Here is a 26,395-nt window from a genome sequence, read left to right on the forward strand (position 1 = left end):
AAAAGAGAGGAAGGAATAAGATGTAACACGTTTGAACTGCTGTAACATACCGGCTTTATTGTATTCGGTACATCTCTTATATACGTTCGATCAGCTGATCCCCTCAGTCAGCTGACATTGAAATAACAGCTGACTCCGTAACTCCCGTACCGTAACTTATATATATATAATACAGATTATTCAACAAGGAAAAGTATTCTGGATTGGCAAAATTAACACGAATAAAAAAAAATATTATGATTAATGCATGATTTTTATGCTTGATGTTTTTTCGTTCTTTTTTTTCCTCTCATAGGTAAAGAGGTATGTGCTAATATTTACTATATAAATAGAAACTGATTAGTTAGCAAAAAAATAAAATAAAATATACTATCATAAAAACTTGTAAAAGGTAATACGATGAATATTAATTTTGATTGTGCGGTACCCTGTTAATTATGAGGGAATCGTTAACGTAAACAGGCAGTTATCACAAGGAAATCAGGAATAAATATTGAGTTCTTTGATTTTTCAGAGCATGTAATTCAGCATCATTAGGGAAATTAAATTTATTGTATAATACTTTGAGCAAAGTAAACACTGAACTAATTTTTTTTCTACTAAAATGATCAATTAAATATTTAGAAAGCATAACTAAGGAAATGATTTAAACATTTAGAAAAAAAAAAACTAAAAAAAGCAAAAACAATTTTTAAAGTTTATTCAATCTCATATCTCGTAATATTGCACTCAGATTGATTTAAATATTTTTTTAAATTTCCATATTATAAATTATTTTAATTAATACATACATACACACCCTATATGATGTAGCAAACATCAAGAAGTACAACCATGATTACACTTAACTAAACTTGAATATTGAACCTATATTTTTTTTATGATTTCAAATATTAAATAAAAATAAATATTATTAGGTAGAAAACTCACCAGATATAAGGTCTTGGAAATAGATGGATTTAAATGAATAAGTATGTAAGATGTATTTATATGAAGGTTTTAAATAAGAAAATTGTGGTTAATTAATTTAATTGTTGTATGCATAATGTGAATAGTGTAAATTTGTATTGTAGATAACCTGATAATAGGGTAATAGCCCCGAAACATTGTTAATGATTCATTAAAATAAATTATTATAATAAGGAGAAGTATTTTCACTACATCTCATTATATTAATGAAAACTCATCCAGTAAAGAACCTATAATATTAATAAGAAAGGGAATTGCTTTCTATAAAATAAAAATAACGACAAAAAATAGAAGAAATCAAAATACTATGAAATTTGAACTATATGTTATTCTATTTTATTTTAAGTATAGAGGAGAAAATAAAAATTTATTTTATAATTAAACGTTCAAATATTAATAAAACCGTTTTCCATAATAACTGGTGTTTAAAAATATCAATGTTTACATTATTACTACTAATATATATTAATTTTATATAATAGTTATGTTTACGTTTTAATCACGATGCATTACTTTAATCTCGAATCCACTAAAAACTTCATTTAAATGTACAAGTGAAACGATTCAGTTAGTTTGGTCGAACAATAAGATAAGACTTATCCCAACGACCGATTTCGACTGTCAAAAATTTAAAGAAGCATGCATAGTAAAGCTTTTCCGTTCCAAAACCTGTACTGCATATGCTTCTGCCAGCTATTGACAGTGAAAAGTGGCCAGTGGAACATATCTCTAAGCGAGCGGAGGTTATTGTCATAAACAGATCCGAAGAAGTCCTGTTATTCGACGGTCAATCTCCAGCGGTCGATGATAAGCCTTGAACAAACGGCCGTTACCCGGTAACCTTTTTATTGTACAACCGGTTAGGGCTCTCGGCCCTGGACCTTTCCGATGGGCCCATCCTCCACTTCCTGAGGTCAATGGATGGACCATCCACCGCTCTGCTTCGTATGAAAGTCAATGCCGGCGGGTGCAATTGCACGAGAGAAAGTAGATGCCATTTCGTTGCACAACCGTGCAACGGTAGTGGGGAAACCGTAATTAACACCTCCATACCTTGAGGTTAGTGTAGCGTTTGTTCAGGCTATTCTGCACATCTCAATCTTTTCTTTTGATATGGAAATTGAACCGGCAGAACCTGGAACTTATTAGCTGATATATATAATGCAACAAATAGCAGTTTGTAGTTTAATCGCAATAGCAAAGTTAAATACAACATAATAGTGCTTGAAAACAATAATAATAATAATAATAATGATAATGTGAACCGCAACGACCCTTGAAGGAAGCACTGATTTTAGAACCACGGTTAAACAAGGAGGTGAATAGATTTTCTCCTCGTTTAGGCTGGGTGGACCACAGAAGAACCCGCAGGGTTGACTTACGACTACATTGTACCAAAAAATATTTATCTACAACACTCTCCTTATAGTTAGTAGCATAGTGCCTTATCACTGTGTCACTGCGCTCAGACATCATTTTTTTTTTTTTTTTTAACACAAACTTGAAATGAACCACTTTTTCTCTCAACTATTTATTTAAAAAAAACCTCCAACATTTCAGCCCTTAGGCCATTCTCAAGAAGACTACCTTAATCATTGAAGTCATAATTCCTTAAATTGTCTTTTTTGCAGTCTAATTGCCTATGTCATGTAATAGCTAAAACCAAATGATCAATGATTGATACCAAAGTGGTTTAGTTACATGTTTATTTATCAAAAGATCAAGAGCAATCAAATATGTACGCCTGTAGTAAATTCAATCTTTTAGTAAATAAAGAATAAGTAAATATTTGGGATGAATATTGATAAAATCAGATTTTTTTTTTTTTTTTAAGCTTAGAGCGATTCCTATCGTCTAAATATCACAATTTTTTTTGTATTAAATTTTACGTACTATTTTTATTTATTGAGACAAGTATATTTTTTCACAATAAACGTGAAAAAAAGCTTACTTTTAAAAACACGGCATTTAACGGCACTAAGTAATAAGTAAAAAGCTTACACATGGTAGCCTAATTAATAAAAATCGATATAAGAAGTAATTTGGAGGTAATGTGTAAAAATAAAAATAATAACTTTAAAATATTAATATTAACATAAAATAAAAGTAACAATTTAAATTGTAAAAAAATGACTAATGAAGAGAAAAAATTGAAATAGCTTGGACTTAAACATGAAAATTGCTTTTAAAGAGAAGAAATATGTCCATCAAATAAGCTAAAGTAAAGAAAAAATAATTACAATCAAATTTTCGCTTGAACTCAAAAGCTTTTAAAAATTGTAAATGAATAAAGCAGTATAAATAGTAAAATATATTTTCAATGACTTTAAATTTATTTTAAAGTTTTTAATAGAAATTAGAAATATATATATTTTTTAACTGTTAATTGTGCAATATTTTTATTTTGAAAAGTAATGGAACTGGTTATTGGTGAGCAAAAAAGCCCGAAACGTTGTTCTGGTGTAATGAAAAGTAAATAAGTGATAAAAAAGGTTTATTTCCCCATGGTAAGAAAAATAATTAAATACTTTTCGGAAACTTTATTAGTTTTTTTTTTATATCACAACATACTGATTTCATTTAAATATATCAAATCTTTTTCTATTATTTATCTTCTAATTGACGCTATTCAGGATATATTTAAAAAATGCATGCTCCTTAACAGTTTATTTTTGAAATAACTGTAGGATAAAATGTTAATCGAACCAACTAACTCAACCTCCAACAATCCATCCAACGTTTAAGTATTGAACTACTTAATTTATCCCACGACTCCAAAAAGTATCCATTCCCAATAATCAAGTCAAGATGTGAAGTTTTTTTAAAAAATAAATATTGATTTAAAAAATCATTCTTTAATCCTTTCTGTTCCCATAGCTCTGTTTCCGTTCCCTTTGTCAGCTGTGAGAAAAGAAATTCGTTGAGAAACCTGTTATGCTCCATTGAAGTAGAATTAATTAAAAAGGAATAATTATTTTAAAAAAACGTTCTTTGTTGTGTTTATTTATTATTATAATTATAAATATCATCTTTCCATTTACACCAGTCATTAACAGAGACTGACATTAATAAAATTACCTTAGGTATTGCCGCATGATGGAATGAAATAATTTTAGGTTTCAATTCTTGGGTCAACATTCTCAACTTGATGACTTCATACTTTCTATAGACTCTGTTTTTCTGAGATGGTATCAAGTCATTAAAAGCCCTGAGCCCAGCTGTGCATTCTCGAAATAAAAAGGGCATTAATTCTTTATATATTAATTTCTGAAATCCTGAGTTTTTATATAGTGGCTGTAAATTTTAAGAGCATATTTTTATATACTTAAATAAAAAAAATATATTTCTCGGATTTTTTCAGTTAAATGTCATGAAATCTTTACCAAAATTCATGTTCTATCTTAAGGGCCGTTTGATATCAGTAATGGGGTTAGCAAAAACTGAAAGCCATTATTTATTATTTTTGTATCCGTATCCAATAGTTAATGTTAATTCGTAAAATAAAAACAAAAATGACACACATAAATATGTGGTCGTAATTATATTGAGGATGTGAAATGATCGTGAGAATTTTTCGGGTAGGATATGATTTGAATGCTTCAAAAGATAACGCTGAAAGTTAAAAAAAATTAATATCATTGGACTGACATGTATTCAAAAATCTTCAAGGCGGAAAAGAAGAAAAATGAACAGTGTTTGTGTGTGTGTATGAGTAAAAAATATCCATAAGACTTTAATGAAGTATAGCATCTTTATAATTACCGCGTGGTGATAAATTTCCGTATCATCCCACACTTGATGAAGAGTTAATATTTATTTTATACAGCAAATAGCATTAAAGTACCTATCAATGACACCCACTCACATTTCTAAAAGATATAATAAATATAAGTGCTTGCTATGAGTGTGTGGGAGGATGCCGTTGCCTATTTCCACTAGCAAATTTCTTTCATTACCCACAAATTAGACATAAACAACTAAAGTGTGTCGGCGAAGGGTTTAAAGATTCCAATAATGATAATATTAAATTAAATGGGCTCTTTCTTGCGAACGTTTTTGTATTAACTGATTTTTTTTGTTAGCAATTAAATGTTTTATATGCTTCAAATTTGTAAATTTTAAGGTTCAGTTTAAATTCGAAGTATCCCTTCCCGCATTTACATTCTCGACGAGAGACTTATAAATATTTATGAGTCAGTAAATAGTAACACCGTACAGTTGTAACAATCAGTAGTAATAAAATTAATTTTCCAAAAATTTTATTTGGTAGAAAGCACTTCGTACCTAATTTTGATTATATGGGAACATATAGAATACAGTAATTTAATTTCTTTAGCAACAGCCGATTTTTATTGAAATGTGAAAAAAATAACAACTTAAAAATATTTCAAAAATAAGTTCAGTATTCCAAAAATTAATTTAATAAATTACTTCGATCCTTAATTACATTCCTAACAAATATAAATATTCAAATCGGTTTCGATTGCTGAGTTAGGGGTGAGTAACTTATAGTGTTAAAGGATTATATTCAAGAAATTTATAATCGATATATCAAGAATTATAACATGGATATTTGTAAAGATAAATCAATTTTTTTTTTTTGTAATCAGGCGAGAAAGTTATTGTTTTTCAGCTAAAAATAATTGTATTTTATTTATTTTTTTCTTTGGCAAGGGACCTAGAATCCTTCCCGAACCCCAAAGAATCGAAGCAACCCCAAACCCCAAGCAACGATACTGGATAGAAAAAAACATTCGAGATAAGAATTACATTTTTTATTAGAGCCTGATTTTACAAAATACCGAGGATATCGTTACCTTCGTGATTTTCCAATTTTTTTTTAACTGCTAGTTTAGTTCCTAACAAGGCGGTTCCGAAGCGATTTATCAAAGCAGTTAGCTGCTTCGATAAATTGGGACTAACCACGCGTGGACAGTGAGGATCGAATGCTTCTCCCTCCAGAGATTGCATGACATAGATCCTATCTCTCTGGTATCCGGAACAAGGGGTCGGATCTAGGTGGTCACGAGAGCGCTCTTGTACCAATTTACTGATGGTTATTTTTATGATATTATAAAGGAAGGGTTAGGTACATTATTATCTCTTCAGCTCCAGAATGTAACAGAGGTGTTGGAAATGCACTCGGTGCAATATTTGATGTAAATGCTTTTTCTTTTTTTTTTTTTTTAAGCCATGTTTAACTAAATTTCGAACAATTAAATAGACTGAACTAGAGAGGGGGCTAGTTTGCATATTTCGAGTTTTTATGCATTATTTTCCATGACTTTTTTTTTTAAATATGACTCTCTTGTTAATGATTTCTGGCATTAGGGGGTTATGAACAGGGGTAATTAAAAGTTGACACCTTAAAAATAAAAGTTGACACCTCAGGCCGGATTTGAGTCGGGGCCACTGCAATTTTAAGTCTCAACTCAACCAGCACGTTTGAACGTTCCTCTTATTATTCTTGACCAATATTTGATATTTTATGGCAGTATTACAAGAAACAAATATAAACTTAATTTATTTCTGAATAAGTTATAGTCGTTAGACTTATGCACCCCAATAATGTAAATAGGATTTCCACTAATTAACATAATAAATTTAAAGAAGTAAACCTGTTTCCACGGGTACGAAGCTGTATTAATTGACGTTTAGGGTCACTGCACCGTTCCTCAATAAACGATAAGCTAAAAGCAAAAATAATTATTTACATCGGACTGGTAGTTCCTGAAGAAAATCTACTTAAAAACTGTAATCAACGATAGCTTTTGTTATTGTTGAACCATCTGGTGACCTTGGAGAGGATGTCAACGGTTGGTACAATTTTTTTGTTTATTTAAATTTACAACTGTACTTTTTTTGTTTCAAATTTGTATTTATATTTTTATTAAAATCTTCCAGAACGTTGTTGGGCAATAGGTAATAGTGATGATTTATCACATTCATACTAAAATAAAATAACAAAAAAGTCTAAATTAATAAAAATAAATGAAAAAAAAAATACATAAAAATAAATACAATCTCTCTCTAGGGAAACAGAGGGATAAAGAAAATAAATTTAATCAAACTATGCACATGAAAACAAATATCTTTACAATATTTACACTATCGACCTGTGGATCCCTGAGCCCCCGTGGGGAGGGTATGAGAGGTAGAGCAGAGCTCATAAGATCCCAGCGCATCCGTCTTACCGCGTCACTGGTAATGAGCCAGTGGAGGCTGAGGAACTCAACTGTACTAAATACAAAAAAAAAATAAATGTGCTGAGATTTATATTACAATGTCATGGAATAGAAGGTCTCGAGGCCATTTTTTAAACGTCTAGGAAGATTATCAGAAATTAACGAAAAAAAAGGTGTTTGAAAAAAGTGGGTCTTGGAGTTTATTGATATTTGATGAAGATGAGTTCATTAGTTTTCGCGGCTAGTGGTGAACGAAAACCGAGCTATCTTTTTGTGAAAAGGTAATATAATTAAGTAGTAATGTCTATAATAATTATTAACGGATTTTTTAAAATCCATTAATAACTCTAAGACGATAAAGAATCATTTATTATTGTTATCATTTAGCTATTATATATTTTTTTTTTTAGGATTAGAAAGTTGAGTAAGCTAGACATAAAGTTTTCTCATTTCATAACACTCTCAATGATAGAAAGTAGTTTCCGAAGATAAATTTTGTTCATATCAGAGCCGTAAACTATAATGGAAACCTTTACAAATTCAAGCTAGGTTTTATGAAGTAAAAAACCTTCATCGCGTTCCTTATAGCAGAAAGGGAATCTCAAGAAAGCGGGAAATCAGTTAAACTGCTCCCGGACTAAATAATAAATTTACTTAATGACCACTAAATTATCAGCATAATTGAGGACTCGGCAGTAGTAGAGCCTACTAACCGGCGAGTCGAGATAGTGGTGACAGAGTGACGCGGCTGCGTGAGAATGGGGAGGGTCACGCTGCGGGTTCACGACGTTCCCAGCACGCCCTCCCTGATACACATACACGAGTTCAGTCCCGAGTGCGTCGTCGTTCGCGCCTTACCGTTAGCAAACGAAACCCCAAAGCTGTATCAATAAATACTGTCGATTACAGAAGGTAGTAAAATAATTTATAAGAATAAATTAATAAGCGTGGAAGCTCTATAAAGCTCTATTAATGTCAGGACTTAATGGCAAGATTCGAAAAGAAATCTTGAATCGGTCTAAAACAGCAGTAATGTAACCAGGAAATTGATAAACACCATTTTGTTTTAAGTGAATTTAGCTCTCCTAAGATATATAAATTATGATCAGGGTTGATTTATCCTAGACTAACTGTGTATACGACTAAATTCAAATGCTTTTATACAGTAATGTATGCTTGTTACGGTGTATTTTAAATTTATATATCATTAAATTATGATTATTAAAATAAAAAATAATTAACAAGTTGATAAGTTGAAATAAATGTGGCAATAAACAGAGAATACTATTACAGTTAACATTAGGGGTATTCTTGATCTTTAGTTTAACATGTTAAAGCGTGTTAAATGGAAAAACTCATGTTAAATGGAGAAATATTTCCTTCCTTTACTATGTTAAAATGATATAACATATAACATGGTTGGGAGTCTGTAACTAGGTCTGTTGAATGAGGAATGACGTAACGCAACAGACCAGCTGAGCTCGCCATCATTTTGTTAGTGGTCTTAGTAACAAGTAATGTAAAAAGCCATGTAATATTATACATATTATTTGCTTGTAGTATGTTGTATTATTTTTTGTGGTGTTTTTTCACTATTTAAGCAATGGATGAAAATAATAAATTAGAAGATCAACAAGCCACTCTGTAGCCAAACTTTCCAAACAACAATCCTATACTTATAACATTAAACATGGTAAAAAATTGTCCAGTTAAAACAACATCATGAGTACCCCTATTATATTACTTAATTATTTAAGATTGGTTCAGACAAAATTAATGTATTTCTACATATTTGTCATATATATTTTTTTAATTAATGAAATTACTAAAAATGTATGTTTTATTCTAAATAATATAAATTTTTGTTTAGAATTTTACAAAGTTACATTTATTTTAACAACTAGTAACATATTATTTTCATACTTGTCATCACATAATTATGGTTGTTAGGTGTTATCATCCAACAAGTTTTTTTTTTTCTATGAGAACATTCATTGTAAAATATTAATAATTATTAGTTATAATAAAAATAACCATTGTCTCACACTGTTTCTTGCAACTCCTACGTTTAGGCCAATCTCACATTGTTGATATTGTGACCGACTGTAATAGACATTGTAAACTGAATAATTATGATAAGTGAAATTGTGATAATAATATGATATTGACTAAGATAAAATTTTACAAAGGCATAATAGCCTGCAACAGTTAGATAACAATGTTAGCTGCGATATTGTAAATTAGATCCTTGAGAATGGAGAAGTGTGATACTACAAGGATGTTTTTATTATAATTAATAAACAGACCAGTCTCAAACAAGGTTTTTAATTATATTATAATAGTTATCTTTAACATGTAATTAAATCATCGCATTCTTCATATAACAGGTAAATTAAAAAGTAACTCATAAGAAAATATAACCTTCTAAATTATCCTAAGTTCTTCTTATTAGTTTTAATAATTTTCTCATTTTTTTAGGATTGAATTATTGTAATTTATATTAAAATTTATGTACTCAAGATTTGAACATACCTTATTAAATATCTAATCAAATTTTTATTTATTGCAAATATTATAAATCTGTAGGAGACTACTACTACTACTAAATGGTGTCAAATTTGGAAAATTTTGTTTTGGTATTCTAGCCATTCGAGTGTGTTTAATCTCCTAGATCTTATCGTCGGATTTTGAGTTTATGTAAGCTTTTAGAAAAATTAATATTCCTCTTGGGTGGAGACCAATGGATACAAATCATTATTTATATTCAGAATTTGTTTAATTTTTTAAATACTTTTTATTTATCGATAGATATTACAATCTGCCACACAGTTGTGGGCAATAGGTAATAGTGATGAATGATCTCATACATACTAAAATAAAATAAAATAAATAAATGAATAAAAAAAAAACTCTTAAAATATATACAAACAGGAGAATAAACAAAATGAACATGATCACTGAATGTGTGAATGAATGTGTATCAAAGATAAATAAATAAAATAACATAATGATAAAATAATATAGTCTCTAGTCACATTTACACTGTTATATACAATATTTACACAATAGACCTGAAGATCCCTGAGACCACTCTATCCCCCACGTGTGAGGGGTAGAGCAGAGCTCAAAAGATCCCAGCGCATCGCTCTCGCCGCATCACTGGTTGTATATTCAGAATTAATCTATTAAATTATTATAAAGAAAGCATGAACCAAATGCCAGGTATATTTGGAACATCACATCCACAAACCTGTCCCGAAAAGTAAACTATTTTTATGAGATATGAATTTCGTTAGAACCCACAACGGAATGTTAAACAGTAAGAAACTATCATTTCTAAACAATTATAAAGATCCACCACAAGCATGCGGTTGTGACGAGCAGTTTGCTAAACGACGAAACCTAAGCTGGTGCACTGCGGGATCCAACTCTTTGTGGCTGATAACATTCAACGGTACAAACCGCAGCACGCTAGCGATGTCAAATCGAACAGTGTCACGATTTATTAGTGGTATCGATATCACAAGTGTCATTTTTGGATGGAGTGAAAAAGTGTTGGTTACCTTCAGTGGTATGATCCTCTTCGAATCTTTTAGTTACTGTAGTTATTAAGGATGATTAAACATTTTTATTTATTTATAGTTTAAATTCTTATTTGGGTTTTATTATTTGGGGCTATAAAGTCAAAACAAGATGTAAAATTTTGTTTTTTGTCATTGACACAGTTTTAAGCTTTAAGGAGTCCCATGTAGGGATTGGTTTGACTTTTTAATAACACTTTTGCTATATATGTCATATATTACATTTTTCAAAGGTGTAATTTTATTTTACATACAAATTTTTTTTTAGGCAATGACATAAAGTGGTGGTCCTTATTACACTTTCAGATTAATTACACGAATTGTAAAATTGATAAAGTATTTATCTAAAAATCAACAAATATTTTAAAATAAATTTCAAGACCATTCATTACATATCTCATTAAAGAAAAACAAATTAATTAATATTTCAGTTGATCGGAATTGAAATATCGGCTTTGGAAATGCAATTGCTAAACTTGGCTAAAGCCGCTGCTACACGATGGTACCATATTCCAATGTTAAACACTCGATGGTTGGTCTCATCGTGTCTGGTTAAAGTTACGAGCTAGTGCTTAGTGCCAATGGTGGTTAACCGTGCATAGTATCGGGTAGTAGTGGCTTAGTAAAATTTGGCAAATGCCTATTGGAATCAAAATGAATAACGTAGAAGATAAAAAGAAAAATGATTTTTTTCTATTTCTAAGTACAGAAATAATATTTTTCGCCAGTAAAACTTTTGAACTTATTTTTATGAAAATAATTGGTCTTTTAAACAATTATGAACAAAAAAAGTGATTAATATTATGTTTTTAACATTCTGAAATGATTAATAACTAACCTAGCCTTTTTCTTTCGAAAACCAACTATAATCAAAATCACAATAAAAAGTGAGTATATTTTCAATTTCCTTCTTACAAATTATGCATTATGTTTGAATCTATTATTTATTTATTTGTCTCAGATATGTTTTTTTTTATTTATCTAATACCGGATCGGTCTGGTGGGCCTTTCATTTAAAAGTTACATTTTACATTAAGTTTCATATAAAAGTTACCTTTTTTTTTTTTTTACAACAACTGATTATGGGGGGTATAGTCTCGTATAAAAGACACCCCTAACTATGTACAGTGTTACAAATGAGAAAAAGTACGATAAAATAAATAGATAAAAATAATAATTCTTAATAAGAAAGAAAAGTAAAGTTGATAACAAAAATAACAACATCTATAGACCTAACAAAACAAACAGTTGCCCTCTAATAACAAAAAAAAATAAAAGAAAGTGAAATTAAGAAAAAGATGAAGAGGAAAAAAAATAAGATAGAATAAAATTAAATTGGGTCAATAACAGAACTTATAAATATAGAAGTTATAACAGAAAGTCCTGTAGCAGCCTGGGCTCCAGTCTTCGGGTTGCAGTTGGGTTTCCTAAGTTATAAGCCACTGTTCTTTTAACTATCGGTAATTGGGAATGGAAATTCATAAATCGTTTTTCGATTTGATTCTTCATTGGATGGCTTGAGTTAAATATTAGTTAAATATTAGTGATTTTAAAAAACCAACTTATTTATTGATATAATTAAAAGTTAATTTTATAATAAATCATTGTGGAATACTCCCAAGTTCTTTCAAGTATAGATTACGAAATATTTTGTTGAACTGCGTACATATTTTTCTTTGTGAAAAAAACAATATAAAATTCTCAATATGACTCATTTAAAAACTTCTGATAATTATTTACATTTGAATAGTCAATATTCTCGAAAGTGAAGAATTTTTGTTGAAACTATATTTAAGTTTTGAAGATATGTATAAATATATTTTGATTTTTTTCGGAATTATGAGGTATAAGTCTTTGATTTAATTTATAGTTTACTCCTTAACGGAAACTTCTTTACTACGGAGAAAAATAACCTTCCCTGTCGATCTCCAATATATTGAGGTTTCATTTCACTAATATAATCACTTCATTAGTAACAATAATTATTTCGTTCCCTGAAGGGAAGAACGGTCGGCCTAACCTGCTTCAAGGCATCTTCTGAGTCACGCAATCCAGTGGACGTTGACAATGTGAGAGGATATTCATCTTCTGCACGATCAACGGCTTCTGTTGACTATCCAACAAGAAAACTCACTTCTTCTTTAGAATATATTTACTACAACTCTTGTTGTTATTTTCGAATTATTGACACATCTATCTATAAGAAAAAATTCTCTTTGGATCCAATGGTTCACGGACAAATTGTCAATTATCATCGATTACCAGGGAAAAATTTATTTCAATTTAATATACCACTATATTATTTTCACAACAATTTCACGTTAAGCACTCCCCTATATTCTGAGCTATAAAACTACCAATTTAAAAATTAGTAAATATTTCAATGTCATCTAAACCATATCATATAAACTAAACAATATGATACTTAATTACATAAATTAAAAAAAAAACATTTAAATAAATGTTAACCATATTGGCAATATTTCATTTATTAACACTAATAACTATTAAGGTTCTTGCCTTAAATGGTCTATTTAATTTGTTTCATTTGAATCTTCTATTTGCCTTTTGTACCATTTTATTAACTTTTATTTCATCTATCAGTAGTATAAGTAAAAGATAAATTGATGGTCGAGATTGTTTAGTTTAAATTAAAAGTAAATGCTTGACTGCATTTCGTGAAATATTTATTAAAAATATTTTGTGAAATATTCGTTAATCCGTATTAAATATATTTGTTATTCCTTAAATTATTAGTGTTATAGTCTGGAATGGGGTATGTTTATCCCAAAACGTATACTTGTTATGGAGATGTAGGAAATAAATAATATGACAAATGGAAATAAAAGTTAACGTCGAAAGAAAAAAAAAAATTAAATTTTTTTGTACAAATTAAATATGTACCGCTACAATCCCTCTACTGCACCTAAGGAAGTACTGTTACTAGACCAGCGGTTGTGCAAGGAGGTGATTAGATCAGAATCACCCTCAACCGCTTGATTTTTGCCTAATTTAGGCAGCTTCATGAGGCTGGATGGGCCCAGGAGGGCTCCCGGACCCAAAGGGCTGGATCACGGCTACAATGAAAAATAAAATAATTATCTACTACAGCCGGATTCGAAATTCATTTTAGAATGAATTATTTAAAAACTCATATATAATACTGGAACTAGTTATTATAAATTATATTGGTTATCACTATTTATAGGTAATAACGATTTCACACAATTAGTGAAACTAAAATGAACTATTTGTTATCAATTTCTATACTGGATTTCATGTTTAACATGACCCTCTCAAGAGGTTAAGTACCCCACCGGTAGTTAAATAAATTTTTCGCATTCCGTTTCATAGAGATAAACTAATTTGGTATTCTTGGGATGTTGTAGCTGATACGCCGTACAAATGGCGAACTCGCAAAGTACATTCTGAATTTTAATACACAATTTCGCAATCATCACCACTTAAGTGGTTTTATTGGCTCCTTCTTGGGATTCAAAAGTTTACTGCTGATATTGTAAAAGTCCGAGTCAAACCGGTAATAGGGGGTTCTTCCGACAGAGCTTTCTTTCGGCAAGAACAATTTAACATTTCTTTAAAATTCGCTTGCAAATTTGATTTTCTTAAAATTTATATTCATTTAATAATGAATGATAAACCAATTATTCAGAGATACGTTATTGTTTAAAGTGATAAATTATATATATTTTTTATTTTTTTTGTATAAAACAGTACAATTTTCGTGATATTTTTACTCTACTTAATGGGCTGAGTAATTTTTAGAATAGGTCTACTTGGGTAAATTTTATTCAGTGTGTGGAATAAAATCTTTGATGCCAAATTTCGGTCTGTTGTGGGAAATCGTACAGGTCGTCCTTTGTTTATACGACAATATGACATTTGTGGCAAGTGGGTGTGCCAAGGACTACTAGAAGATAGCCATGAGTAAACTGACAATAGCAAATTCAATGCCGGCTGGGAATCACTTTTGGTTTTTTCTTCAACTTTGGATTTAGTTAATGTGTGTGTGCGTGGGTGCATAAGTGAAACCCTCTCCCGCCCTTCTTGGTAGCCTTACTTATCTGACTTTTCAAAGAGGCAATTATAGCCAGAAGATTGGTCAATGTACGACATGTCACAATCTCACAAGAGGAGATTATAACACATATAAAAAAGTCATCCTTCCAAGACCTTTTTTTTTCATAACCCATATTTCTGAAATTTATTGTTTCTTCTTCTGTAAGGCCTACATTTTAAGGAGTTTTTGAGTTGTAATTTTGTTGTAGTGGGCGTTCTCCAAGACCCCGGGGAGTGACTATTCCATATCACTTTTGAAATATTTGCTTAAAACGGGAAGAGGAAACTTTAAGATTTATGAGTTTCATGGAGTCACATTTTAAATGCGCCTAAAATTGGAAAACGGCGTGAAAACTTTTCAATAGATCAAGAATAGTAAAAAAAAGAATAAAAAATAAAAAAATACGCTTTCCTTTTCAAGCACATAAAATCGAAAAAAAATAAATACCAATTAAATATCACATCTACAGATAAAATATGTTTTTTTTTCATTAATTATTAGTATCGTGTTTAAGTTGGAAAGATAGGCTAAAAACATCTATCATGAACTAGGGACCAAACGGAAATGATCTTTTCCTTGATGTTGCCATTATATCATTTTTTATTTTTTTATGAGACGGTAATCTGCTTGGTATTGGCCCAACATAACACTCACAGTTGTACCGTTAAGGTGTAATAGGAAGCCCAAATTTGGTAACTGATACTCACTATAAGTACATTTTGAGAGCGTCACGATGATGAAGGCTGTCCACTGTACGAACTGCAGCTGTAACAATAAAAAAAAAAGTGTTAGGAATTTGAAAATTTTTCAGAACTATTTCTTATTTCTCTATTTGTTAATGTAATAATGTAAATATTTTCCATAATAAGTAAATGAAAATCAACAACTAAAAAAAAAAAAATTAAATTACAAAATCTATGTAAAGATTATTACCAAGCAAATGGCTTCTATCGGTCACGTTTGGGTGATTGAAATCCGATACAGACTTTCTACCCAGGCCCAGGTGTCTTCTTAGAACAGGTTTTAATTCTAGAAAGCTAATGTAATTTTTTTATATATATTTTTTATGAAGTTGCAATTTTATTGTGCATTAGATAAAATAGGTTCGACAACCTACACGCCTTGTTGTACCGCCATATAAAATAAACAAATTTTGAGGACTAAATTGTATAGGTAAGAGATATATATTATTATTTAAATAAATTATTCAAGGGAAAATGAGAGATTTATTGCAAAAGTGATGTAAGTTAAACCTGGAATTTTGGGATAGTCAAAAGTTTAGAGGAATTTCTATAAAATATTTAGTAAGTAACAATAGATGTTAATTTTTAAAACTAGTCAGTCACAAATAAATCTAAATATTCAAAAGCATTTGATGTTAATTCAGTCATTAATCAAATAATTTATATTGAACATTGATTTAAGTGGGAACGGAATGACTTATACCACTTTTGCTCTTAAGGGTTCAAGTAAGAAAATAAAATATTTTCTTGTAAGAAACGATTTTCTGGATACTTAAGCAGAGGATGATGGAATTATGGAAACTTACGATGGAAAGCGGACGGTCCACGATCGAGAATGTTATTCTCGGAATGGAATGCGCTTTCTACCGGCAACTGGGATTTTTTTTTTATTTGCATTATTTTCTCATATTTTTACAGCTTAATAAAATCCTAATTTTGCCAAATGCATGATCGAATGGCTATGGTTGAGCGAAAGCGCAATTATCGACAATAAATGAGAAACTACATTCCAACTGAATAATGGAGAATAGTTTATTTTGGCATATTAGAAATAAAAGTAATTAATTTAAATTAAAATGAAATAGTTACTATTAGGAGATTTCTAATTATCGTATATATAACTTTCTAATGCCAAAACTAAATTAATTTCAGAGAAAGATTCATAATAAAAATAAAGATAATATATTTTTATGAAACTATTTAATCTTTTATTTTACAGTATTTTATATTTTTTGTTCACTTCTTAATTTTAGTTAAATGGAATCGCTCAAACGAACAGTGGTATCTGTTACTGTTGTTAAAATGAGGATTAAATATGAGAAGTTGTTGTTTATCTATCACGTGATAAGAAAAATTAAGTGATGTGCTAATTTTTTTTCGATATATTAAAAAAATTAAAGTCTGTACCGCTACAACCCATAAAGGGTCAGGGATGCGATACTTTGTAAGAAAGTACGGTTACTTGACCAATGGTTGTGCAAAAAGGTGATTTGGTCAGAATCACGGTCGGCCGCCTAGTTTGTACCCAATTAAGGGTACAGAATTTATGTAGCTGGGTGGACCACTGGAGGGCTCCATAACCCACAGGGTTGACTCAAGGCTATAGTGTAACAGAAAACAATTTTCTGCCCAGCCGGATATGAATGCGGGTTCTTGGAGTTAGAAGCATCGTGCCTTACCACAGTGCCGCCGCACTCCCATATACATATATAATTGTTGAAAATACAATACATTATTGTGGTATTAGTCAAGAAGCGATAGTTAATTAAAGTTAGATAATTAAATAAATCCTGAATAGCCTTCTTCAACTCGGTAATTAGGAGAAAACTGTATACAAAAATTGATAGCAACTTGGTATCAATTATCGATTTAAATAAAAATCTGAATTATAAAAAACCTGAAAAGTTGCTTATCTACATCTTGAAGAAGCTTACACCTCCTGTTGAATTTCCCAGAGCTTCCAAGAACACGAGATTGCGTGAGGACACCAAAGAAATGACAGGCCCTGAGGCACGTCGCAGAAGGATTAGCGACAGAGGATCTTAGGTGTAAATGTGTCATTAGGAGGATAGCGGGACCTGCGATGATGACAGTAATCCGGTCCTCCGCTTCGACCTTCAGGAGTATTTCTTGCTCCTGCTCGTCCAATGAGTGGAGAAATGAGAAATGTGAGAAATTATCATTCGTAGACTGAATGGGGAAAAATTTTAATTAAATTCTCAACTATAGACTAAAAACGATTTATTAATTTATAATTAACAACAAAATCTAAAAATTAAGGTAAGGGATAAAACTACATCTGCGTCATACGTCATTCATCTTTTCTTATACTGAACCTTATAAACGGAACTTGAGAGAGAAATACTTTATTCAGCTATGCTGCCCAAATACATTGGGTTGATACATTACACAGCATACTAATCAATCCGTGATCGGGCCGTGATATAACAAAATAGAAAAAAAAAGTTTTTTTCCTCACAGTTTACAATCAATTCCAGTCTATACACTAAATACAAATATTTCAATTCATTCCATTTTTTTCCTTTCTTGTTCCATCCATTTCACCATTTCACAATTTTTATTTCATTTGATCGACAAATTCACCCTCCCGAATTCACCTTCTCAGATCCTCTCCAGTGACCCGCTAAACAAATTCACCATTAGACAGACGGCAATGTGAGATCAAACCATTAATAATATTCATAGCAGTAGATCGGTTTACCAAAAAATAAACAAATAAATACATTTTACCAGATCAAAACTAATACATAGATTCAAAGGAAAATATAATAAAAACCGGATAAAAGAAACACTTTAATTGATAAATAAGTTTTTTTTTAATAATTTATTTATTGATATTTACAACTGTATACATATATACACATCAAGTAAATTTGCTGTAAGTGATGATAAAAACATGTGGAGAATCTACCCATTGATAGAACTCCAAAAAGATTTCTAAAGGAGAAGATCTCGAGGCCATCTTCTTTCCAGACGCCTAGGAGGATTATTAGGTAGTGAAGGAGAAACGAGTTGGTTTGGGTGGTTTGGAAGGATTGGTATCTGGTTCTGGCCAAATCGGCAACAAAGAGGACATTGAGGTCCTGATGGATGATTTGATTTGTGACAAAGTAAGGAACATTAAGGATTTTATGAAGGATTTTGGACAGTAAGGATTGGATTCGAGAGGAATTAGATGGTTTAGTGGAGCCCCATAGCTCAACTCCGTATGTCCAAATGGATAAATAAGTTAAAAATTAAATAAATAAAAATAATAAAATAATTGAATGAATAATTAAGTTAAAACACACAAACGTGACGTTTTAACTTGATTTATGACGTGACGTGACTTAAATTAAGGGGGTCGCGTTCAGCCTCATGTCAAATTGTGAAGTAGTAGCAAAATGTCCAAATATAGAGTGATATAATGCATGGATGGTGTTAAATATTTGATAGATAATGAATTATAGTGGTAATAAAATACCGCTGGTCCAAGAATGCAGAAATCCTGCAAGGCCCATCTCTCCTGACTTTCTACTCCAGAATATCCCCAAGGGTTGTAAAACTAAATCATGTACTCCGAAAATACCACCCATCAAATAGCTTATTTAATATTACTCAGCAATTTGCCTAAATTACTCCCATAAGGTGTTCTGATGTCCAGCTTTAAAATTTCCTATTTAGAAGTCACGGATTTATGTCGTGCTCGAATAAGAATGTTTATGGAGGTACAGCTTTTCGTAATGAAACGGTATATAGTATCTCATCATTTGTGTCCTCTTCTAAGTATTCTTATTATCTACCACTTGACATATATCTCTGATTTTCTTTAGTTCAAATATAATTTTTTTTTCTCGCAAAACCCATCTCTCCCATTAAGTTTGTATACTCCAGCTCACCTTAGTGACGAATACACCTTTTCCAATTTCAGGCACATTTATAATATTTGACTATCTTAAAGTTGGCTCTTGCTATTATAAGCAATTATTTCAAAAGTGATACAGAACAGTCGATCATTTGCGGTCTCAATGGGGCGGGTCCGGCCGAGAAGAATAGCCTTTTTTGTGTTTTATGATCTCCTCTTGTGAGATTGTGACATGTCGTACATCGATCAACCTACTCCCTATAATTCTCTGTTTGAAAAGTCAGATTAGTAAGGCTGCTACGAAGGGCGGGATTGACGGGCTTCATGCCGTTTTTTAAATTTTTGGGCACTTTTTAAATATCGACTTTTTTTCATACCCTTCATTAAGAATTGTATGATGTATACTTTAGAGAACACGTACTAAAGTATATATAATACATTTCATGTATTATATATGTATGAACTACTATTGTTATTATCCTTAATGAAGGGTACGAAAATAGTGACAAATATTTCCTTATCTTCGTCTCTTTAAAAATCTGTTCTTTACAATATTTGTTTTTAATACATTTTGCACTTTTTAAAAAATAAACAGACTATTTTATTATTAAATAATCCGGGCTTCCCACACAGGTATCTAATCGGTATGTCGCTTGTGTAAAGCCAAAAAGGGTTATCTACAAATATTTCTTTTCTGATCTTTTCATAACGCAAAAAATAAAAACTCCAATGGATATATAAAGTAAGTGATTTAAAATGCACAATGATCAAAATTAGAAATTAGTCATGTTGAATCTGAAGTCAAAATTCTTTCGACGAAATTCTTTCAAAACTTTTAGATACCCCATTTTGGCATTGGACTGGCGATATGTAAATTGTCTGTAAATTTGTAGTCTTAATCTAGTGCATACTTTTTAGGTAAACTTTTTATTTTAAATTTCAATTCATTGTTTTTGTCATTTAATGTTAGGGTTTAAAATTTATTTTTTGTTGATTCACCAAAAAAATAAAAAATAATACCTTCCTTGACTTATTATGTAGTTAAATAATATTATTTTTTCATGTGCTGAATGTATTAATGTTTTTATATAAATTAAGAAACTAATAATTAAATTTTAGTACTTTAGCAACAGAAATTTGTGATATGTCTGTAAGTTTGTTACAAACTTTAGCATAATGGACTTTCCAGGATTTTTATTATCAAAGTTCTGAAAATCTCATTCCCTTCAGACCGAACACTATTATAATCAATACGGAGTGCTTTCTCACGTTAGTAGAGTATTTATACGATTAAATGTAATAAAATCAGTCATAGCAAAGTCCCACCATAAATTGCTACTTTATATTCGCGTGACATTTCACTAACAGGTAAATGATGCAGGGCTTTCTGTCAACTGTCCCCTCAAAGATTTATGAAGTATCCGTGTAATTTAAATTGTAAAAGGGAGGCAATAGATTTACGAAAGGTGATTTTCTGATGGTATGATTAGCCTGTGCTACAGTTATTTGAAATTCAAGCATTCATCAACACGCCATCGTGAAGATATACATATATATTCCAGAGCGGCGGTCGCTTTGCTTAACTGTTACTGGATTGTTTTTATGATCTATTAGGACCTGTTTTCGTGAATTTTAATGTGAAGCAGACGTCGAAAGACGCTAAGCTCTGTAGTCGGATGATACATAGAAAACGTACATGAATAATAAACCAGCTTGAGCAAGAGAAATCGTCCATAACATAAATGGCGACTCTTGTAAGGAAAGTTATTCCTAACCACATTATGCGGACATTTAAAAAAAATGTATATCAAAGCCTTTCTTAAACATAATATATCCTGTCATCAACCTCAAGCGGATAGAATCGTAAGCCTTAACAAATACAATCACCAGTCTAGCTGAATTAATATCCAACATTCGTTTACAAAACGGCTAAGATTTCAAATATATTGTTAATAATTATTTTTTAATCATTTATTTATTGTTATTTACAACTGTTTAACATGTATACAACAAGTAAATTTTGGACTGTAAGGATCGGATTCGGGAGGATTTGATGGTTTAGTGAAGCCCCAAAGCTCAACTCCGTATGTCCAGATAGGCCTTATAATAGTCATGTAGATCAGTCTTTTGTAATGTTACTAATTTTAAAATAATTGAACGGTTCCAATATGCAACCTTAAATTAAATTTATCTATTAAGAGAACTAGGGTGTAGGATTCTATACGACAACCTATATAAGATGTATATACCGATCATTAATTTTGGCCTACTCTAGTGCGAAGTTTCTGTACATTTCAAGTGTTCTCTATCAAAATTTGATGCATCTACCTCTAAAAAGTAAAGTTTTATTTCACACGATTTATTCAAATTCTTGAGCCTGGTATTCATCTATTAAATAAATCAAATGGTATCCTTATTATTATGTCTTTTTGTTGAATTTTTTCAATGAAAAATTATCATTTCTTTACTATATCCTTATCGACGTTTCAAGTAATAGGGTCAAACAACATATAATGAACTTTAAAAAAAGCCAAAAGTATAAAAGTGTTAGCAAAACATAATTAACAACAACATAATTCTAAGATTGACATATTTGAAAAATGAATCTATAACAATAATTAATGTAGCAAAAACAAATGGGGGTGGAATTTCATTAAATCTATTTAAATAAATAAAACTTTAACAGTACAAAAAAGTATAATTTCCGAAAGCAATAATACAATTAAAAATTACGTCTCGCTAAATAGTATGATGTAACATTTATTTCAGGAGGAAAAAAAGGACATTTTTTTTTTTTAAATCAAGACAATTCTCTGGAAGTAAGATAAGAAATTTAAGATAATTAAATACAAATATATTGATACTCACTTTCTTTTCACAGTGTATAATATAGTCATTATGTAAAAGTGGAACGGAATATAAAGGGTAGATAAAATCAATTTTTTTTTTATATATTATTGATTGGACTAGATGATGGACAAATATCCGAAACATAATCAGTGATTAAATTAAAACCCTCAGACACAAGTGAAATAAAGAATATTTTTATTATTTGTTTTTAATGATACTAATTTTTGCAAAGGTTTTTCTCCTTTGATTGTCCTTTCTAAGCTCTACTACATAAATATTTAAAAAGGTATATGTGATTAATATTATTTAAAATATAAAAAAAACAAATAACAGTTTTGGCGAAAACTTATATTAACAGCACTTTTGATAACGGTTCTTTGAATCAAAGTTCTTTTCTGTTAAAATCTTATCGTAAATGATCTGGTAAAATAGTTAATTAATTATAAATTATATATACAAATAACTGTTTCAAATCCAGGTTAAGATTTTCTTCTGAAAATAATGTAAATGTGAACTTTTATCTTTCAAGTTTATAATAGTGTAAATATTATTGGAAATAAATTGTAGTACAAGCCTAATTTACTATGTGTTTTTATCATTGCGTGTAATATCGAATCTAAATTACGGGTCTAACACAACTCGTTATTTTCCTTTCCTCATATTACCCTCTATCCTCCAAATTACCGAAATACGATCCTACTACGACACAATAAGAAACCTAAACCATATTTCGGTGGAGGTGGTGCTACGAGACTCCGATGATGGCGGGATAAAGGAGTTTTGCCAGTCAAGTTCTCGTGAGAACAGCCGAACCAGGTCGGAATATTAATTCAAGCGGAGGTCCGACAACTCGAATGCTATTAGGAGGAACCTATCGAACCTGCGTCACAACCATCAGGTAGCTGCCACCAGTATTTTTGCGCAGTATTTTTTTTTTTTTTTTTTTTTTTTTTACAATCTGATAACGTTTAGTTAATAGTAAACATTTGAATAGGAATTGTTAAAGATCCTGTACCGATAAAATCTTAGAGAATTCCGCAGTGGTCCTTACGGGACTATGAATTGGTTAAACATGATTAAACATGTTATAACCAATAGGATTTATACTTAGTGTCAATAATTTTGTAGCATATAAAAATGTTAATATAATATTTTGGAAGACAATTTTGAACTATAGCAGTTCAGGGATTTTCAGCTGCTTAATATTTTTTATAAGTCTATGCCGTTTTAGGGTTCATTCTTTTATTGCAGATATGTTTTATTTTTTTTTATTTTAAGAACTATTTTTTTTATCTTTGAATTTATCAGAAACCCTTAGGAAAAATGTTCAAGTCATACTTTGTCTGCCCAAAAAGTTCGGCTGAACCTTTATTTTATAAAAATCTAACCAATGTAAGGTATCATCGCCCTAAATATTTAATATATAGGCATCATTAGATCATTTCTGTTTTATTTATTTATCTATTGTATTTTAACTTTTAACCCGATATTGCCTAAATAAATATAAAAGTAACAATAAAGATAAGAATGTAATCCATAAATACATCAATTGTAATGTTGTTATGTTTAATACTCATCTTTAGATATATATATAAATTTAAACATCGTGCATTAATTCACACCAATGATCAAATAATACATCAACCAAATTTGAAGAATTATAAAATTGACATGATTAGGCATCTAACTTCTAGATGTGATCGAATTGGAAGATCAATCAGTCATCTCCTTCCAGCAGTTTCTTTGCATGACATGAAACTTGCGTTACTTGTGATAGCTGATTAATATGGCTATAAAGAATAAAAAACCTCGGTACCTGAATATATCTGAATTATGATTCATTTTTATCCAGAAGATAGCCACAGGACTTTCTAATTTAAATTATTGTTTGAAGTACCACCATTGGATGGTTCCTTCCCAAGATTATCAAGTGTTTAAAACATTCATCATATTTACTTACTGTATTTTTTTCGTACTGTTGTAAATTTCAATAAATAATTATTAAAAATATTTTATTCTAAGATTTGATGAATTTAAACAATCCTTTCATTCATATTTACATTTCAATCATTCAATAATGATATTTTATAAATAAAAAATGTATGTTTTCAATATAAAAAATTATTTTCTTGATTACTATCATGATAAACTCACTTGTTGAGCTGATCTACTCCTTTTGATCATTAAATATTTTTAATGTTTATTTTTATTTGAATATTTCTTTAATAGTCATTCCAGATTTTTATACTTGTAGTTTCTCATGATAATTATTTGTCAAAATCTCAACCTAAGTTCCAGTTCCCACGGTTCTAAAAAAGATTTTCTCCTAATAGTGGAGGAATCATGATTACAAATATTAATTCTCCTTTGAATATGTATATAGAATATTTTTTTAACTGACTGTAATAATACAGATTTTTTTGTAACAGTTAATTGTGGTGAAGTTTCACAACTTGTTGGCATAATAAAGCATAAATAATCTGGCGGTCAGGATAATTTGGACACAAATTGTCTCCTTGCTCAACCGTTGGTCTAGTAACAGTAATTCTTTACAAAGTACTGCACTCTTAACCCTTTTTTTATAGTCCGATTTTCCTATTACAATCATTCCTTTTAGATATCGCTTGATGTCGTTTTTTTTCTGATATATGTGTGGTTACTTACTGCTCTGTTTTTTGCAATAGAGTTATATATTTACAAATTATTTACAATTAAAGAATTGTATTTTACATATAAATTTACAAATTAAAGAAGTTTTATATCAACTTATATGGATATACTCTTCTTTTGAGATGCTGTTCCGATGTTCCAAAATAGGATTTCCCGCAATTCTTTACACAGGGAATTTCATACACTATACCAGATTGTAGCTCTATTTTGTCTTTTTCTTTCGTATTGGGGTTTGGAGTTTGTATAAAATGTTGGTGTTTTTGTATGCAATAGCGTATTCGTTTTTACAATTGTTTAGGGTTTATGGTATCCTCTCTAAGAGTGTTGGTATGTAAGGAATCGTGTAGTATCTTTTACTATTGGTTTCTGAGGATTAAGGTGTGTCCGAGACAGTGCTTGCTTAGCTAATTTGAAAACTGTTGATCCTGAAGATGCAAATATACATATGCATCTAGGTATTAACCTATCACCAATCATCCAACCTAATCATTAGATTGTGATTCCTTGCCTCTATGGATCCAACTTTGCGTTTGTATTAAGAACTAACTAAAGCAAGTAACATCTTAAGCAATTACATACAAAATGACCGCCGGCAGAAACTAGGTTCTTCGGAGGCGTAAAAATGTACTCGCTCACCTGGGATAAATTGATCACGATATATTTTGAGCTAGCTAATTATCTAAAGAGTAAAAAGAGCGGGGAGCGGGTCACGAGTCACGATCGGGACCTGCTCACTATCTCTGTCAATACTGTCCGGTCGTTATTTAGCTTCCATGTCTTCGTCTTATCTCTTGCTCTACATCCACCTCTCATGTACCTCTGCCGATGGTCAGTCTCTGCTGAGCATTAGGGAGTAATCGATTGGAATAGAAGTCCATTTCGATCCTTCTGTATTCTATACAAGGGTGTCGGTCCTGTAATTTAAATAACTAAAATTCAGGTTGGTTAACATAGTTTAACAAATGCAATCGGGAATCATATATAAATATATATTAGATTAATTATTTATTATATGATTGTTTGAGAGTGGTTTATTTTATTATTAATATACACAATTTTGATCCATTTTACTCTCAACTTTTATTCTTAAAAACTCTCCAACATTTAGGCCCTCAGACCATTTTCAAGGAGACAACATTGTTTTTAATCTCATTTGCAGGCAAATAAGTGATTAATATAAGTGAAAAAGGAGGAGTTTGTATAAATGGGTTTTTAAACTTAAGATATAAAAAAAGTTATATGTGACATAGGCAATTAGCCTGCAAATGAGATCTAAAACAATGAAATGTTTATTTAAGGTTGTCTTCTTGAAAATGACCTGAGGGCCGAAACGTTGGAGAGTTTTTTAAGAATAAAAGTTGAGAGTATATTGAATCAAAATATATATGGTTCTAAATATGAAAAGTGGAATTAAATTTCTATCTGGTTTATCTAGACTGATGTGCCTATTAGAT

General features: G+C 30.3%; 1 non-coding gene across 1 annotated transcript in view; it reads right to left on the reverse strand.

Annotated features, from left to right (window-relative positions):
• Positions 1 to 26,395, reverse strand: part of LOC106692795 (uncharacterized) — a 377,688-nt gene that overhangs the window by 163,953 nt on the left and 187,340 nt on the right. Inside the window, exon 3 of the transcript XR_010842978.1 lies at positions 15,521 to 15,578. This is a non-coding gene — a transcript (uncharacterized protein). The remainder of the gene's footprint in view (positions 1 to 15,520; positions 15,579 to 26,395) is intronic.

Source organism: Halyomorpha halys, unplaced genomic scaffold, assembly GCF_000696795.3.
Source record: "Halyomorpha halys isolate HHAL.00 unplaced genomic scaffold, Hhal_1.1 Scaffold71.1, whole genome shotgun sequence".
NCBI lineage: Eukaryota > Metazoa > Arthropoda > Insecta > Hemiptera > Pentatomidae > Halyomorpha > Halyomorpha halys.